Genomic DNA, 7,041 nt, shown 5'->3' with positions numbered 1-7,041 from the left:
GGGCCGGACGCGCCTCCCCCGAGGACACAAAAGCGGCGCGGCGCGGAGCGGCCGCACAGCCCGGAGCAGGCGCCGCCGCCACAGCCGCAGGTACGTGCCCATCCCCCGCCTCTGCGCGCTGCGGCTCCGCTCTCTGCTCCCGGCCACTCTGCTGCCCCCGAGGCCGCGCGGGGCCGGCGCCCGGCTGCGTTTCCACGTGCTGAACGGGGGGTGGCCTGCCTGTCTTGTCGCAGTGTGTTGTTTCGGGGGGTCCTGGCCTGGAAGTGATGGATGCTGCCGGCCAGGCTGTGTTCAGCGGGAGGACAGGCGCCGCGCGAGCGTTCTTGGTAGGTGCCCAGTGTCTTGGGGCCCCTGATCCACCGACAAATCAAAATGGCAGGGGAGGGAGCAGAGCCCCCCGGCTCGGCTGGGAAGGGGCTCCCTGCCTGCACGGCGGCCTTTAAATGTGGCGCAGGTGGCGGGGGGGCACAGCCCCGTGGCTACGGGGTCCCCTGAGGCTGCAGGCTTTGCAGGACAGGACGGCCCTGGACCACAGCTCTGTTCCCTCATCCTGCTGAAGCTGTTGCTGCTCCGTACAGTGCTGGCTGCCCCTGAACTGCAGGCTCTGCTCCTCCAGACCTGCTTTAGGGACTGCACTGGTTTTGCTACAGGGGTCCGCAGTACAAGTGGCTGTAGTGAGACCTCCCAGCATCCTATCAGTGGTGGCACGATATTGCTCTGCCCCAAGTAGATGCAGCCACGGATCCGGGTTCTCATCGCGGTTGCCATGAGGAGCCCCACAGCCTTGGTTTTTTCGGGAGCGTTTCCAGGAAATTTGCAAGAACTGAAGTCTAGACTAACTTAGACAAGAGAAGCTGGCTGATGGCAGGCAGCAAAGCGAATTTCCTGCTGCTGGCAAGGCGGAAATGCGTGTGCACGTTCACTCTGGTGCGGGGGGTGGAGGGGAGGCTGCGGCTTGATGCTGAATGTTGAAGTGAGGAAACCCCCCCCCGCTGGTTTCTGACATTCAAAACTGTGAGCTTCCCTCAACCAGCAAGGAGCAACGACGGCAGGAAACTATGTTTTTCGCTTCTTCAAGATCCCTCCTTCAAGGCCTTGAAGTATTTGTTACCCCTGATTATAACCTCCTAGGGATTAGGTCAGGATTCGTATTTGCATTTGCAGATAGAAAATAGATGTTCAAAGGGAGGTCATTTGCCTAAATTCGGTAGCAGATTGGGACCGAAACCCAGGAATTTGGGTACCTAGTAGCCCCGCGCTGATCTCAATCTGCTGTGGTGGTCTGTGTGAAGCTTGCAGTGCAGTAAACCCACTGGACTAGACCCTCACTGGGTGCAAATTGTCATAGCACATCCTTTCCTTCCTTGCATCCTTGTGACAAGGTGTTTAGCAGGATTTGCTAAACCTCAACCTCTGCAGGAGGAGGATTTGCAGATTCAGTGGCTTCAGGGCCATGCTACGAGCAAACCTCAGCCTCTGGCTTTGAGCCACTCGCCCCAGCGCTCACGCCACCAGAGCGGTGGGGGGGGGGGGGGGGGTGTTATCACCCGAGGTACCTGAAGTGTGCCAGTTGACACCAGCTGGTCACTTGGCCCAGACCACTGCAAAATTTCAATTCCTGCATAAAGCACGAAGTCTTAAGTAAGGGTTTGCACAGATTCAGAGCAAAAACCATGGCATGCTTTCAGGGTGGGAGGGGGAAGTAACCAGCACTTGGATAAGCACTAGGTAGTCTCCCTATGTCTGATGAAGGGTGTCTGTGCCCGAAAGCTTGCAAAGAACTTTTTTTTCCAACTGTTTAGTTGGTCTAATAAAAGATATCACATCTGCCCAAAGACCCGAATAGGCGCTAGACACTATGAGTCAGAATAACCCACTAGGTAGCAGTCAGCTAAGAAACTCTAAGGTTAATGGTAACCAGGAAGGTCCTGTGTACCACCAGTTCCTGCTGAAAAACCTGCCTCTGTGGAGGAGTGCTAGAGGGTGAGAAGGCCCTGAGGCTGGTATTGGAGGGCTTCATCCTGGGTGTTGGTCTTTGGCTGGCACAGTGATAAACCTGGACATTGTTCTCTTCCCTTGCTCCAGGACAGTTCATGGGAATCCCTCGTCCCATGAACAGGGCTGGACACAGGCATGGGCGAACCGGGCGGTCGCCCAGGGCCTGGACAGAAAGGGGTCCCGAAAATGGTAATTTAAAAATTATTAGTATCATTATCTCTGGCGAAGAGGGACCCAATACTAAACGTTTGCCCGGGCCACCAGGAGTCTAGGTCTGGTGCTGCCAATGAATAGCCAAGTGCCTGCAGCTGCTGCTCAGAGCTTGGTTAAGGGAGTCATAAAGAAAGTGGGGTTCCTGGCAAGCATTTTTCCCTCCTGTCCCCCAGACTTGGTGAGCAGCACTGGGGGTGCTTGGCTGCTTGTCTCCAGTTGGGAGGATAAGCTTTGGGGTTTCTATTTCCCATCCTACCAGAACCCCAGTGCATGGGACAGCACCTGTGCCAAAGTGTTGTCTCTGGAACAGATGACTTTGGCATCACGATTATTTCTTTTGAGGTCAGAGCAGCCTTTAGAGGCTGGGATTGGGCTGTGGCTTGCTGAGTGCTAGGGTGAGTTGTATCGTATTAGGCTGGTCAGAAAACAGGGCTGGGTGTGAAGTGGAATTTCTATGGAAAAATTCAGCTTTTTATAGGAAAAGCAAAATATGGCCACTTACTGACCACCAAAAGTTCAGTTAGTTAAAAAACAAGCTAAGATGTTTCCTTATTCCAGCAAGCCATTGTCTTCAATGCCTGGAAACTCATGTGATCTTTGTGGCTGCAATACCTTGCTCCTTAGGAATTCCTCTGCTATTATATAATAAATATCCATGTATGGTATTGTGTCTGTTGTATAACAGTCTGGTATTTCCATAGCGGTCTCCTTCACTTCTGTAGCTGGGCAGCCCTGGGAAATACCTCAACCTCTTTGCTCTGTTGCAGTCAGTGCTGTTTCTGGCATCTTAATTAATTTATTACTGGAAAGTCTGTGCCTGCCTCAGAGACACTTTTACAATGTGCTGTGATGTCTTGGTTTAGGGGGATGAAGTGCCTGGAATAGCAAAGTTGTTGAAGTATCATCCTGGGGCCGTTTATGTCAGATCATGGGCTCTTAGTCCTTCTCATCCTAACTCATTCCGTTTTATGACTTATCTTCAATTCCCACACTCCCAGTTAAAATCCACGCTGCAGTTACTCAGAAATGCCCAGTGCCACAGGCACGGATTTAATAGCATTGCTCTTGATTTGCATTTGTGAGGGAGGATCCGACCACGGGTCTCTCAAGATCACTTCTCAAAGTGCGTGTCTTCCTCCCTGTGCGCATGTGGAGACAATTCCCCGCTGTGACTCGCTCCTTGTTGGAGGCCTGCACACCTATAAACAGCAGCCACGTTGGAATGGTAGTGCATGACACCCATAGCCCGTTCCTGCAGATCAAGTGGGTGTAGCATAAGGTAGGAGAGAGTTGTGCTCTTCTGGCCAAAGCCACGAAAGGCTCTGAAGTTCAGGGAGAAGTATTCCTGAAAATGTAATGGCTGTAGCTGCTGAAGCCTTGGCAAGCTGTCTTTCCACAGTGTTTTCAAGCTGATTCTTCTTCTTTCCTGCCTGCCCAAATAAGTAACCCTGCAAATTTCAGTCCTGTGCTGTTCACCTCTTCCTCTAGCGAGTCAGACCCTATCCTCTGGGATGCCCATCCAGATAGCTCTGCCTTGGGTCTGGCCTCTTTCAGTGGCTTTATGATTTGTGATGGCTGTTCTGTACAGATTATTCTGATTTAACTTTACCAGTGGGTTTTGTGCGATACTGTGGATCGGTGTCCTGAAGTCCAAACGCACCAAATCGGTCATTTCTGTCCACAACATAGCTTTTACTTTGGCCAGAAAGAACTGGCATGTAATCTTTCTTCTGAAGGGACGTGTCAGCTCATTGTCCCATCATCTCTAAAGGCAAGGCAATTTGTGCTGTGACCAGAGTGCTTCATAATACTGACGACCCTGAAAAAAACCAAGTCCTAGTTGTCTTGAAATCAGGCGCCCCAAACTAATAGAAAATGTTGAGCATTGATGGCCAAATACAAGCGTTATTGGCAATCTTCTCTGGTGTGTCTGAATCGTTTTTCATTGCTGTGGTTCTAATTTTCTGTTAATTGGATGGAGCCTGGCTTCCACTAAGCTTCTTGACAGTGTCTTTGACCTGGAATAATCCACCTCTGAACAAAACCGTCAGCTTCGTGCTGGAGTTCCTAGGAAGGGACTGTGAGCCAAGTGATGACATTGAGATTGATGGGGCTGCACTAACTTGCATCAGAATCCAGCCTGCAGTCCCTTCCCGCCCGTCCCACCAAGCAGAAGCTGGTGTGTTTCAGTTCTTCTTTCAGCTAACTATCTATTCGGCTAGTATCGGACTGTGAACATCTGCAGCATGCTGGAATGCCACTAGAAATTGATTTCTCTGTAAGGTTTAAACCGTACATTGTGCACTGTGTATCAGCCTCCAGCTACCTAAAGGGTGGTTACAAAGAGGACGGAGCTGGACTGTTCTCAGTGGTGGCAGATGACAGAACAAAGAGCAATGGTCTCAAGTTGCAGCAAGGGAAGTTTAAGTTGGATACTAGGAAAAACCTTCTTACTGGGAGGGTAGTAAAGCACTGGAACAGGTTACTCGGAGAAGTGGAATCTCCATAGACGTTTTTAAGACGTTTTTAAGTGCTGGGAGGATGTATAGGGATGGTTCTGCTTTGAGCAGGGGATTGGACTTGATGTCGTCCTGGGGGCCCTTCCAACCCTAATTTTCTATGAGTGTGAGTAGACATACCTCACCTGGGCAGATTAAAATGAGCTTGGGTACTGATAGCAGTGAAATCACAGGAGCATGGGCTTCAGTGCAAGTAATATAGCCTGCCCAAGACCCTGGCTCCTTGATGCATCACGTCTGTGCTGCTGCAGCTTGGGTGCAAATGCCCAGGAGGTCTTCCTGTGCTGAATTTTCCCTTTTTTTTTTACAGGGAAGGAATGCCCTAGTCTGGCATAAGTTTTTGAAGTTTTCCTTTCCCATGCAATTGTACCAGGAATAGCAATTTATAGGAATAGATTTTTACTTGCGTAGTTGCTTGTAGCTTTTACCGAGTTACTGTGTTTGACAAACAGTCTTTCGTTGGCGTTCAAGCATGGAAATAGCGGTCCTGTTTGCACAAGAGGGGTTTAATCATTGACAGCTTTTTTCTCAATTCCAGGCAGTCTTTTTTGTTTTATGGCATGGTCTTTCATTTGGTAATCTCAAGTGAGGGACATAGTTAGGCATTTACACTGTGGTGGCAGTCTTGAAAACATCTTGTTTAAAACTGTCCAGCTAAACAATGTCACTAACAGTTTCCATATTTCATTAAGTGCTGTACTGGTCTTGGAGAATCCAAAGAAACCCATTTGCTGTCCTCTGAGACAAGTCTGACTATATTATTACTGATATGGAAAAGATTACATACTTAAGAAAAAATTATTAATTTTCCCACTATTTCACTATATTCCACGATTTGTTTTTTACATCTTCTCCAATGTCTAGTTAAACTGAATCAAATCCATTGCTGTGTGAATTTTTGGGCATTGCTAAGCGCAGATCACCCACTTACAGTATGGATCAATAGCTTTCATGTGTTTTCCATAGTTAGATTGAGACCACCACCTATGCAATTCAAGAACAGCAATGGGACATGGCTAACGTGTGTGACTAGAATAAAAAAAGTAAACTAAGGAGCTTCTTTTCTTCCCACATGATATCACTACGGCAAGGAAACAATGAAACAGAAAGGCGGTAAATTCAAAATTGTGGAAAAAAGCTTTCCCTCCTATCAGCGTGTGATTCTACACTGCAGCACATATTGCTACAGGATGGCATTTAAGTCAGAAACTTAGCATTGCAACTCAGGATGCTTGTGTTTTGTTCAAATGTCTGATCCCTCTCTGAATCTTGCTAACAACCTTTTTGAAGGGTGATAAAAACGTATCCTTCATCATTACTTGGGGGGTGAGGGGTTGAGGTGACACCTGTATGGGAGTGGATTATCCTCTATCCATCTGCAAGGGGTCATCACCAGTAAGGTAACAATGAGTAGGCCAGCAGGGCAGTCCTGGACTCCAGGGGTGGCCAAATGAATCTGGGGAGATGTGCCTTGCTCCTGTTCTCCTGGGCACCCCGCATCTTCCCTGCAGCTGCAGCAGCTGTGAATGCATCTCTGGCAGTGGGGAGGCCAAGGTATCAGCAGCAGCAGGTCCCGAGGGACCAGCAGCTGGAGGCTTGCTGTTGCTGGGGCAGATATCTCCCCCTTTTTTGCCAGTGAAACTACTGTTTCAATGGCTACTTGACCTGCACCTTGGTGGCAAAAAAGGAGGTGACATACCCTCCCCTGCAGGGGTGATCTCTAGCTGCTGTTCCTACACCATCCCCTACCATCTCCCAGGGCACAGCATTGGCCAGTTATGCCTCTGGTTTTCACACCATCCGCTGAAGCAGTGGGTGCTAGCTGCTGCCAGAGACGGGTCTAGACCAGATCTGATCTGACCTGGCGATTCCTCATTCCCTTTCCCTGGCTCTCCATTACCCTTCGAGCACCAGAACAGACCTTTAGCTCTTTCTTATCCCTGTTGCTTCTTGGAATTTGCCCAGAGGTAACATTTTGGGAGTGACTTGTGGGGAAGAGGTCCAGGAGGCATTTCAGTAACTAGAAGTGGCCAGCACTTTTAAGAGTGATGTTGTAGCCACAAAGGTCCAGAGCTTGAGAGAGGCAAGGATTGTGTCTGCTAAACTTGAGCATTTCTCTCAGCCGCCCCCTCCAAACACTGTTTCTGCTGGATTTCAAAGAATGTCTTGCATTTGAAAGTTTGTCTGACTTTATCCTAACTACTTTGTTGGTCCAATAAAAGGAAGTCCTTGCTTCTCCCAAAAAGAAATGAAAAAAATCTAGAACTCTTCGTTCAGAGTTGATACCAAGTATTAGATCAGCTGAGAAATT

The 7,041-nt window shown here is 49.1% G+C and overlaps 1 protein-coding gene across 2 annotated transcripts in view; it reads left to right on the top strand.

The window, feature by feature from the left end:
• Positions 1-7: 7 nt before the first annotated feature.
• Positions 8-7,041, top strand: part of CSRP1 (cysteine and glycine rich protein 1) — a 24,999-nt gene continuing 17,965 nt past the window's right edge. Inside the window, exon 1 of one of the 2 annotated variants that reach the window (XM_019546341.1) lies at positions 8-90. The gene's annotated coding sequence lies outside the window, so the exon portion shown is untranslated. Of the gene's footprint in view, positions 91-6,294; positions 6,301-7,041 lie in introns of those variants that run through there. The other variant, XM_019546342.1, reaches the window with a different exon arrangement.

Source organism: Crocodylus porosus, unplaced genomic scaffold (assembly GCF_001723895.1).
Source record: "Crocodylus porosus isolate Cpor-Errol unplaced genomic scaffold, CroPor_comp1, whole genome shotgun sequence".
In the NCBI taxonomy this organism is placed as follows: domain Eukaryota; kingdom Metazoa; phylum Chordata; order Crocodylia; family Crocodylidae; genus Crocodylus; species Crocodylus porosus.
Note: the sequence above shows the minus strand (reverse complement) of the source record. Positions and strands in the feature narration are given on the sequence as shown.